General features: G+C 44.2%; 1 non-coding gene and 2 pseudogenes across 1 annotated transcript; 1 reads left to right on the top strand and 2 right to left on the bottom strand.

Moving 5' to 3' along the window:
* Positions 1-3,499: 3,499 nt before the first annotated feature.
* LOC147440482 (U2 spliceosomal RNA) lies at positions 3,500-3,697 on the bottom strand. Its single transcript, XR_015184408.1, has one exon. It is a non-coding gene; the product is annotated as a U2 spliceosomal RNA (small nuclear RNA).
* A 3,626-nt stretch (positions 3,698-7,323) lies between these two features.
* LOC147440481 (uncharacterized) lies at positions 7,324-9,359 on the top strand (annotated as a pseudogene).
* A 1,168-nt stretch (positions 9,360-10,527) lies between these two features.
* LOC147440480 (U2 spliceosomal RNA) lies at positions 10,528-10,646 on the bottom strand (annotated as a pseudogene).
* Between the last annotated feature and the right edge of the window lie 908 nt (positions 10,647-11,554).

Raw genomic sequence — 11,554 nt, 5'->3', positions numbered from 1 at the left:
TGGATCCATTTGGATACCATCTTGAGAGACAATGTGACCTAAATACTGAATCTCTTGCAAGAAAAGTTCACTTTTCTTTCAATTAACATAAAGTTTATTCTCTCTTAAAACTTGAAATATTACCTGGAGGTGTTGCTTGTGTTCGTCTAATGAATTAGAGTAGATGATAATATCATCAAAGAACACTCCAGTGAAGGTTCGATGAGGTCTGAACAGCTTCTCCATCAAGCGGTTGAATGTGGCTGGTGCATTGGTCAAGCCAAAAGGCATGACAATGTATTCATAAAGACCAAATGTGGTGCGAAATGTTGTCTTTACATTGTCTTGATCAACTATCCTTATTTGATGATAGCCACTTTTTAGGTCAATCCTACTGAAGTAGGTCGATCCTTGTAGCTTATCAAATAGGTCTTCTACCAGTGGAACGGGAAACCTATTCTTGATAGTGATCCTATTTAGTGCTCTATAGTCGACACACATACAATATGTGTCGTCTTTCTTTTGCACTAATAGCACAGGTGAGCAAAATGGAGATGAGCTAGGCCTAACCATGCCCTTCTCAACTAACTCATGCACTTGCCGCATAATCTCCTCTTGTTGAGCTTGCCCCTAGGATTACATCCTCATGCTTGAGAGGAGAGATAAAGAAGTCCTCTTTGTCCACATAGCCTTGGACATGAAGCCTCAATTTCCCGATTAAGGGAGTGACTGAAGCTTCTTGCCCCTTGAAGGCACTGTCTGCGGGTAGGACATCTCCCATCTCATAAGATTGTATGCCTAGCTTGGTGGCCAACTCTATAGATATAAAATTGTGAGTAGAACCAGGGTCAAAGAGAATAAAAGCATCATGTTCTCTTACCTTTCCCCAAGCATGGCATAGAGGAGATCCTTTGTGATGAGTTTGGTGAGTCTTCTGCTCTTGGATTTCAACCAAGGAAGCTCTAGGAGGATCTTGGAGGTTGTTCTTTTGGGGACAAGCGCGATACGCATGCCCTTGTTCGCCGCACTTGAAACACCGGTTATCCTTGCAATAACGCTCAAGCTCTTCAGGAGAGAGTTTGTTTTTACCTTTGTAAAGTCCCTTCTCTTTAGCTTTGTTGGGGTTGCCCTTAGGAGACTTTTGGACATTGTCCGTCCCCTTAGGCTCGTTGGAACCCTTGTTTTCCGTGGGCTTATTATTTCTTTTAGCCCCCGTTTGGAAATTGATTCAAGAGGCCACCATAGTATGGTGTATTACCGCCGATATGGTACATGGCCTTTGGGAGTTGACATACTCCACCATTTCTTCCGTTAAGCCCGCACAAAATTGTTGCTTTTGCTCTCCAAAATCCAACTTTTTGAAGACAGTGGCTTTGAGTTATAAGTCCCAAAACTTGTCTACAGATTTGTGGATGGATTCATAGGGAGAGAGCTTTAAGCTTCGCCATTCAGTGAGTACTTTGTCTTTGGCATCGGTGGCCAAAAACTGCTTCATAATGGAAGCTCTTAAAGCTTTCCATGTTCGTGGAGCTTCACCGTTGGCTCGTAGGCTAGACCACCATTGCCTGGCGGACTTTTGAAAGTGCATAGCTACATTGCGTAGCTTAGAGGACTCCGTGAAGCCCTCATCTCCAAACGTCGCATCAAACTGTTGGATAAAGGCCAAGACATTGTCCGTAGCACCAAAGGTGCCATCATAGGTAAGGAAAGAGATGCTCTTCCCTCCCTCTTTGAACTTCTTCAGCTTGGATGACCTCTTCCATGCGGCATAGGATTTCCTATGGCCTCTTCTTTTTGATGGTTCAAAGGTTGCACCATCAGTTTCTTCAGAAGGTGAAGAATTTGAAGAAGGTGGAGAAGAGGGTGACCTCTTTCTCACCTTTTTCTTGTCTTGATCTTCGTCGTCTTCACCACTTTCATAAGAGGAAGAGGATGAAAAAGATGGAGAAGAGGGTGTCCTCTTTCTCGCCTTTTTCTTCTCTTGATTTTTATCATCCCTCTTTGAATTATGGTGTGGAGAAGAGTGTGATGGTCTTCTCCGCTTTGGTGGTGATGGAGAGCGTTTAGCCCGCCGTCTTCGTGGAGCCATCTCCACCGAGGTGGCGGGAGACTCACTTCTTTCTCGTTCCTTCGGTGGAGGCTCTTGAGTTCTCCTTTGGGAAGGAGATGCATCATCAAGAAGTAAATTCTTGAGCCCTTCATATGGATTCTCTTCTTCTTTCCGAATCGGAGAGAGACCTCTTTTGGGAGTCTCACAAGGAGGCTTCCTAGGTGTTCTCTCGTCATGGTGATGAGCTTGGAGAATCCCGTGAGCACGGAGCTGCCGTTGCACTTCACTTTGGAGAGATGGATTGCCCATGGCTTGTTGAAGCCTAGAAACAAGATAGTTAACAAGCATCGGAGAATCATTAGTAGCTTGCTCATTAGCAAAATCATAGTTATCAACATTAATTTCACTCTCTTTACTATTGTCAGCCATTCTAACAACTTTTAGGTGTAAACTTTTTAGGTGTACTTTGGCACTTCAAGCCCTAGTTGCTACTCCTCTTTACCTCTTTAGAAAAGGCACTCAAGCTATTGTACCCGTGGCTCGAATACCATTAATTGCAAGGAATAGAAGAGAGGGTCTTTCAACACCAAAACATCATCGGCTCCTGTGTAACATTTAATGGCCTAATAACTTGTGTGTAGCGGAAATTAGCATGAACATAGTGGGCATTTCATTAGAATAGATTCCTAATGAGAATTACAAGAGTGCTTGGGTGGAGAGATCAACAAAAAGCATAACACCTAGTTAGATAGCATCAACAATACTTTCAAAAGAGAGAGAAATTAAGCTATTGACAACAATTGAGGACCGGATTTGCATGGAGCCGGTCCCCACTCTAAAAGGCTTTGTGTTATGGTTTCTCCCATCAAGAGAGACATTGTACAATACAATTCTTTGTGTTCCTTCAAGACTAGCTAGTGCAATGAAGATGAAAGCTTCATGCACTAAGCAAAACACTTAGCAAACACAACTTTAATTATCCCCGTTCTCAGACCCAAGACCTCACACACCTTCGAAGATGGTGAGAGCTAGCAGGGTATGAGAGTAGATTGAGAGGAAGAAGGAGTATCTTACGAGAAAGATGTACATCTCCTCACATAATCACTCATATTAGCATAGCTTAGCTTAGTAATTAGCATGGTAGAGGAGATGAGCATGCATTGAAGCTTGGCTCTTGGTTGGATTTGCATCCACCTTCCATTGGGTTCTTGGTTGGCTCACCTGCCATTTGCATCCACCTGCCGTTGGGTTCTTTATCACACAAAATTGTAGGTGGGACGACTTCCCATTCATGATCCGATTCTCTGTCACAATCCATAGTATTTCTCCGTAGAAGAAGAATTGATCGAAGCTATGACACCATTCCAGCCGGTTTTTGGCACTAACAAGGCAACAATCTCACCACAACACACCAGAAGCAGATCACCGTCAGTGGGCGGGCAGAGAATCGATTATCAATTGAGATTGGGAGGGGGGTGCGCCAGGCCTGTGAGGCAGTGCAATACAGAGGCGACGTGCGCAGTCCCCGGGCAGCAAGCTTCCGGAAGGGGACTACCCCCGTGAGAAAAATTAGGTTAATATCGTGTGGCCCGATGGACCACGTATCAGATATTAAACTGATAAGAACAGATACTACACTTGATCTTAGCCAAAAGGCCGAGAGGAATGAGTTCCCCAGAGTGCCCGCATGGCTTTTATACGTGCCCCGCCTCGCGCCTTGCCTTCTGGGATAATTGCTTCTTCTATTCTTTGCAAGCCCGTGTTTACACTATCTAAGCATTTGTTCGTGATGCCACGCAAAGCTCTCGGCCTGCCCCACCTCGCGCGCCTTGCCCTCTCAGATCATTGCTTCTCCGTCAAACTTTTCTACTTCTATTTACACGCACAGCTCCCGGAATAGCACACTATCTGAGCACCCATCCTTGAAGGTTTCTACACTATTCACATGATGCCAACGGAGCTCTCGACTGTGCGCTTTTTTTGGCCTTGTAATAAGCACTTCCCTTTTGGCAGCTTGCTGCTTACTCTCTCTCATCCGCCATAGTCTACGAGCTGTAAGAGATAAGCTCAGTTTTGGTAGCTTAATATCAGGCCATCTGGTTGTGCAGAAGCCAATCCATAACATAGGCCCTCTATTCTCTATACGCAAGAGTCAAAAGAGGCAATCAAAAGTGTCACACACAAATAGGAACGAATCTACCCTGAGAATAGGCACCAATGTGCAGGTCATGAGGTTGAAGCTATGTCTTATTTTGTGTCCTTCATACAAAAGCCATCAGTGGCCACTCCCTCAATCTTTGATCCTTCCAATAACTAAGCTAAAGGCTAGGGAGTCTTCTTCGGTAGGTGATGTTGAGTAGAAGCTCTGTAAGGGAGAAGGAAAGGGTTGAAGGGATGATCGAAACAACAAAACTGCAACTCAAAGTCGACCAATATATGTGGATGCTTTCAAGACCTCTAGCATACATCTGCTCTACCACAGCCTTTCAAGATCTTTGACATGCACGAACTCTAATGTAAGCTCATATCTCATGTCTACACACCTCTCCCACACGAGAAACCCACATAATTGACACATGGGTTGACATGATAGTGAGAAAGAGATTGAGAACATTTACTCAAACGCCGAAAAAGATATAGAGAATATCATGATGTCAATAGAATTAGCTTTAATTTAGGAGTGTACAATGATGGATCCCAAAAGAACACTCTCCTTGTTGTCGCTTCCGCCAAATCTGCGGTGGCATATTGTGAGCGAGAGAGCATGGCCGACTCCCCTTTTCTCTTGCTTGTAACACCTCAGCCTACAAAGCTCTCCTTTTTTTAATCTTGAAGGGATTCCCCTCCAACCCTCAGCTCCCTTGCCTTGCTTGTAAAGCAGGCCCTTGGCGGCCTTTCTCATATAGCACAGCCAAAAAAAAACTTGATGGGCCGTAGCCCTCCTCCTGCAGGTGTCGGTCCTTGATGACCTCCTTTTCATGGCATCTCAGCCCCGAAGTGCTCCCCTTCAGACCCTATGGAGGCCTCCAATCGACCTTCCCTCATGCGCTATCATGCCCCAGCTCACGCCCCTCAGTTGGTCTCGCTCCTCATGGCAGTCATCGTCAACACCCAGAGGCCCTCCTGCAAACGACGCCTCTGCCAAACCAAAACCTCCCTTTGCTCTGCTCTGGCCAATAGCGACCTTCCTATTGGTGCCCCCTCAACAAACTGGCCTCATCATGCAAAACTGGACCCTCTTTTATTTTGCATGGCCACCAGGTGTAAAGTGTGAGCTTTGTCCTAAAGTATGAGTCAAGGAGAAGAGAGTGGATTTATCCCACATGCTGTGGAGCAAGGTTGTAGAGCTACTTAGAGCTTTTCATGAATGAATAAAAACAACTCTATTTTGCACCACATGCTTGTCTATGGTGAGCTTGTGCTAAGCTAAGTCAATACTGAAGATTGTGTTTATGAGTCCAAGCTAATTCTATCTTGGAACCTAATTCACTTGAGTGATAACCTTGCTTCCACACAGACTCACACATTGACGCTATGTTTCTCTTTCATCCACCATAGCTAACTCGAACCCGTCCCCAACATTTGGTATCAGAGCTTTAGGTTATGCTAGCTAGATTTGTCATTATGCATTAGTGTGTGTTAATTATTAGCATCTCCATTAGATTGATTAGCATTTCATAATTATTGTTACGACCCATTGATTTTTCATAACTAGTTGCATCTCTCACTAATTAAGCACTAATCTAGCTATGTGTGGGCATGTCCTTGGCAGACCCAAGAGGCCACCACCCTCCATGGCTAGGTAGACTTGATTAGGGAGAGGATTAGCATCCTTTTGTATTGCATTTTAGATTGCCCTTTTGTGTCAATTTTTGCGTCATTTGCCTCTTCAATTAATTATGTGTACTCATTTTCCTTTTCACATTGCTCACCTCATCCCGAAGTGCTCATCTCAAGCTTTTCATAGAGCTTTCAAGCACTCAAATCCGAGCTCGAGAACCCCCTAAGCTTCATCCCCTAAAACCTTACTAAAATAAGGTGTGTGTGTGTGTGTGTGTGTGTATTTTGTGGGAGAAGCCCTGCAGAACCGAGCATTGAAATATTCTCCTTTTGGCCTATTACTCACGTGGAGCCCAATGGGCCCCTTGGCTTAGCTTAAACACCATATTTGGTGTGGCTTTGGAGGGTTGTGGGTTCAACAAGGACTTCTTCAAGCGAGCAAGGCCGGCAGATTCTTGGCAGGCGGTAAATTCCAATTCTTTTTTGAAGGCGAGTCCACCACCGGTCAGCTGCAAAGCCTAAACCCGACGGCTACGCGCGTCCATCCGACGGTCCTTACTGACTACTCACCAGCAACCGGCCGCAAGTGCCTGCCCCCCACCGTCCGATTGCGGACCTCAACCGAGGCTCCAAACAATCCTTTGATACCATTTTTGGGTCCGCCCTTCTCGGGCCCCCCTTCCCACACTGCTCTCGGGCCTCAAGAGCTCCAATCAAGCTCACCTTCCCGTGGCCAACTTCCAACTCCCTCAAGGGGGCAGTCTCACAAGCTTGCTGCCTCAAGCCTCCGAGACCCTTTAAGGGCTTGCTCCCACCAAACTGCAGCAAAGCACTCTGCCAAGATTCAAGGGCTTCTCCAAGGCAAATAAACCAGAGCTTTCAAAGCCTCCAAAGGTATCCAAAGCCAACTTCAAAGGCTCATTCTAGTCATCAAAGAAGAACTCAAGGCTATGAAGGGTGACTTCACCTCGAGTGAAGAGGTACTTCACATTAAGAGAGTTTTATTAAGAAGACATTAAAATTGAATCTTGCAGCCAAGCACAATAACTTGCAAATAAATATCGCTTGTCTTTATTGGTGCACCGTGTAAAGAGGAAGACACTGGCTAGGAGAGTCTCCTAAGCTAAGACCCCTCTATTAGCACAAATGGGGGACAAGGGAATAGAAAAATTCAACGGGGAAGGGTTTCACACCTGGCAAATGAAATTAAGAGGTTACCTTATGAAAAAATGTTTGTGGTTTGTCATCAGCACTACCTTAGAGCAACAAGCCGAACCCGATGGAGTGCACACTAGGGCGAGACTAGGGCATCTACACTCATAGTAAGTGCATAGAATTTGGTCAAAGACAAACAAGCATTAGGAATCATCATCACCTCCTTGCATGACAATTATGTGCACTTCATAGATGAATGTACACATGCACATGATGCCGGGCATGTCCTAGAAAGTAATTTTGGAGCCTGGGCCAAAAGAAGCAAAGTTAGTCTTAAAAGACAGCTTTACAAAATTACTATGATTGAAGGGGAGGACATTGCTATCCTAATAAATAAGCTTAAGAGCATTGTCACGTAGCTCACTTACATCCAGGTTGAAGTACCAGAAGATGACAAAGTGGCCATACTATTAAGTGCACTTCCACCTTCTTATGACCACTTAGTCACAATTCTTGAAGAAAAAGAACCAGCACCACCACTCCAAGATGTCATCAACTCAATCCAAGCAGAAGAAAGAAAGCAAAGAGGTTCACTAACCTCATCAGGAGGAGTTTTTATTGCAACATCCTCAAGGGAAAGGCATTCGCCATCAACATCGACAAATGGAAGAAAGTGTTATGAATGTGGAAGAATGGGACACGTAGCGAAAGACTGCTACACAAAAAAACCTTGCAACAAATGTGGTAGGAAGGGACACCCTCCTTCTCGGTGCTACTCAAATGGAGGCAGTAGCAGTGGAGAAAGCAGCAGCAGTAGAAGCAACAGCAGAAGCAACGAAGGCAAGAGACCTGACAGAGGATCAGCTCACATAGTAGAAGACAAAAAGGATGAAGACGAGAGCAACATTGTCTTTTATGAAGACCCATTTTTAAGATGCAGCCTTGTAGGGGAGGACTTTTTCCTGTGTGGATTTTATTATCCTGTGTGGATATCACCATCCTTTGTGGATTTTTCCTATGTGTGGATATCACCATCCTATGTGGATTTTGTTAGCCTGTGTGATATTACCCTCCTGTGTGGATAGCAACTTATCATCTTGTGTGGATCATGCATCTTCAGTATCTTGTCATAGTCCAAACCTCAAGGGGAGGATTGTAAAGTGTGAGCTTTGTCCTAAAGTATGAGTCAAGGAGAAGAGAGTGGATTTATCCCACATGCTATGGAGCAAGGTTGTAGAGCTACTTAAAGCTCATTTCATGAATGAATAAACACAACTCTATTTTGCACTACATGCTTGTCTATGGTGAGCTTGTACTAAGCTAAGTCAATACTCAAGATTATGTTTATGAGTCCAAGCTAATTCTATCTTGGAACCTAATTCACTTGAGTGATAACCTTGCTTACACATATACTCACACATTGACGCTATGTTTCTCTTTCATCCACCATAGCTAGCTCGATCCCATCCCAAACACCAGGTGGCGCCCCTTTCACAATGAACTGCAACCCACCACTCCCCCTATGCTCACGGCCTGCCAAACAAATGGCGCTCCATTTCCATGCATGCTCCTAGTTCTCTTCCCTGCCCATGAAGGTAATCCCCCCAGTTAACTTGCAATAGCGCCGCCATTTCCTTGCAATAGCATTTTTTTTCCTTTTGTATTCCTCAGCTTGGCATTGTTCCCACGCGTCCGTTTGCCACCTTGAGCCATCTTTTTAAAAAGATTCAGCTTTACTCCACTTCATACCTTTAGCTGGCCACCCCAAACTCCCACATTGACCCTTGATAATCACTGGTCACATAGTCGGCTGCTTTGCACGTTTTGCTCCATGCACTTTAAAGTATGCTTTCTCTGCAAGATCCATCGCCATTGGTCGGCCAATGAGAAGAATCTCAGATATCGGTGGCCCTTGGGTAAAAGAACCCCGTTGAGAGCACTCCGACATTCATGAGACTTGAGCTGCACTCAGTTGCATTAGCTCTCAATGGACATGTTGTAGCATACATACCCTGGCAAGTAGAGCATCCTACAGACACTTCGATCAAAATCCCATATCACAGACTCCATAGCACCTGCATACCTGATATAAGCATTTCCTCCTGTCCCCTATGATAGGAAGAAACAATTGCAGTTTTCATTAGCAAGTGTTCCATCTCGGTGTACCTTTCTCTTAGCTCCATCAAATACCTGCCCAATGTCCCTGTCACTTGCCTGCAAACTGCCATGCCTAGGCTTCTTGCACTTCCATAGGTCGACACAGTTTGGCTACACCAACGTGGCCATGGAGGATATGCGGGTTGGATTGCATGACGATCGCGGGTTCGTTGATATCCAGGAATTGAAAGCTCTCCTCCATCGATGCCAACTTAACTACGCTCATGCAGCTAGTTAACAATTTCATAATACAGATTGCCAAGGATCGGTCTCACGAAAACCCATTGTGGCCAATAAAGGGACTAATGGCAGACCACCACCGTTTGAATCTCTTCTCGTAGGGCACGGGAACCACAAAACTTCATCATGGATGAAGGACTTAAAAGCCGCCAGTGTATAGAGGTGAAGACAAGGAGAGGATATAAAGATTTGATGAATACTTTTTTGCACTACCATCATCTCTGTGCAACTCTAGATGTATTCCCCTCTCCAAAGTACGAGTTTAGAACTTAAAGACAAGGCCTACAAGTGGTGGATGTTATTGAATTCGCACAAAAAAACCTACAACCTGGATGTGAGTCCAAGCTGTGTTCCAAAAGGAGGTCCTTCTTACCAATAAATATGACATAAATTGGCAAGCTTGGGATGAGTGATTTGCCATATTTATCGTTATCAAGAAGTGATCCTCAAGCTAGATAACCTTAATGTGTTTGAGGAGCCACTAATGAGCAAGCTGAGGGTATGGTAATATAAGAATGGAATAAGCTTGCTTTTAGACCTAGTGGCAACCCGAAGAAGGGTAGGTGTATAGATAGGGTTTTATATTTGCATCATTGTCCACTTGGGGCTTGGCAGGCGGTTGACCAATGGTCGTGAGTGTTAAAAAAAGAGCATCACTTGATTTTATCAAAGTGTGAATGCAAGGGTTTTTGTTGTGGAGCAGCGTGTAAGGGACAAAATGTGGCACCACCAAAAGAGTTGGGGGAGATGGTGACCGCCATGGTTGTGAGTTGCAGATGTAGTAGAGTTGAAAAAGACTCCACACAATAGGGCAAACTAGTTGCGATCGATCTTGCAGGGGTTGGTTGAAGTCGACCTCACACTACGTATGTGTGAAGGCGTTAGTTCCCATGACCGTTGTCGAGACGAGCCGATTCCTAGAATCTTCATCTTTTTGGTGATGCAACAACCCAAGCTTTCTCAATGTTGTTCAAACATGCAACATCCTCTTGAGCCCTTCAAAAACTCCTTCAAGGCACTTTGATGCCGAGTTGGAATCACCGCTTAGACAATCTTCTACAAAATCTACTTCTTCTCATGTCCTCGCACATCTGTCTTCACAAATCCAAGAAAATTTAGCAATTGCTTTGAAATAAATGCAGGAAATACCCAATTTTGAATTATGATAAGCGTACTTTGTTGGACAAATTATCGATAATTATCGATGGAACTTCAATCTGCAAATCTACTATCTGATGAGAACAGATACTACACTTGATCTTAGCCAAAAGGCCAAGAAAGGTATGAGCTCCCCACAGTGCCCCCTATGGCTTTTATACATGCCCCGCCTTGCGCCTTGCCTTGTGGGATGATTGCTTCTCCGGTAGCACTTCTATTCTTTCCAAGCCCGTGTTTACACTATGTTCGTGATGCCATTATAACCACACAAGTCTATAGAACTCTCGACCTGCCCCGCCTCCGCCTCCCGCCTTGCCCTTTGTGTGTGATTTGGATTTCTAGTCTAAGGTACATGAATCGTGATCCAACTTCTTTTACAGAATTAGAACAAACTTATCAAACATATTCCTTAATGTATGTGGCAACTAACTCCATCAACACACGATGATATTGATTAGATTTGCCCTATTTCCTAGCACATCTTAAGATTTCAAAAGACTTATGGCCTTTTTGCCCAAAATATGGTTTTGGCTAAAGTTTTCTACGATTTTGGTAGTTTAGATTGGTGGTGTTTTGTCAACTTAACCTACTCTTAAGAACTTTATTGACAAAATGCAGTAAAATGAGCAAAACTTGAAAAAATGGCTGATGGGGGTGGAATGCACAAAACTCTAAAAGCTATGAGAAATTGGAGATTGAACTGCTTTGTTTTACTTTCAATCACAACACTAGAGAGCGTGCTACTAAATGAAAGTGCAAGCTAGTCCTCAACTCCTAAACTCTATCAAGTGACAAAACCATGTTTCTGCTACCTAGTGAATTTGAATGGTTTTTAAGGTTTAGAAGAACACTAGTACAACTACAAGATCACTTGACCATCACAAGATTGAATCCCAATAGTGGTGCCAATGTTAGTAAATCGCCACAATAGATGTTTATAGCATACGTATTGGGCACTAAGATACACAATGTCAATACTTAGGGAAGCGATCTAGATCGAACATAGAGATGCATTGAGTTTGTCCAAACTTCACA

This window comes from Adiantum capillus-veneris, chromosome 15, assembly GCF_014529385.1.
Source record: "Adiantum capillus-veneris isolate H3 chromosome 15, ASM1452938v2, whole genome shotgun sequence".
Taxonomy (NCBI): domain Eukaryota; kingdom Viridiplantae; phylum Streptophyta; class Polypodiopsida; order Polypodiales; family Pteridaceae; genus Adiantum; species Adiantum capillus-veneris.
This window is presented reverse-complemented; position numbering and strand designations above follow the sequence as displayed.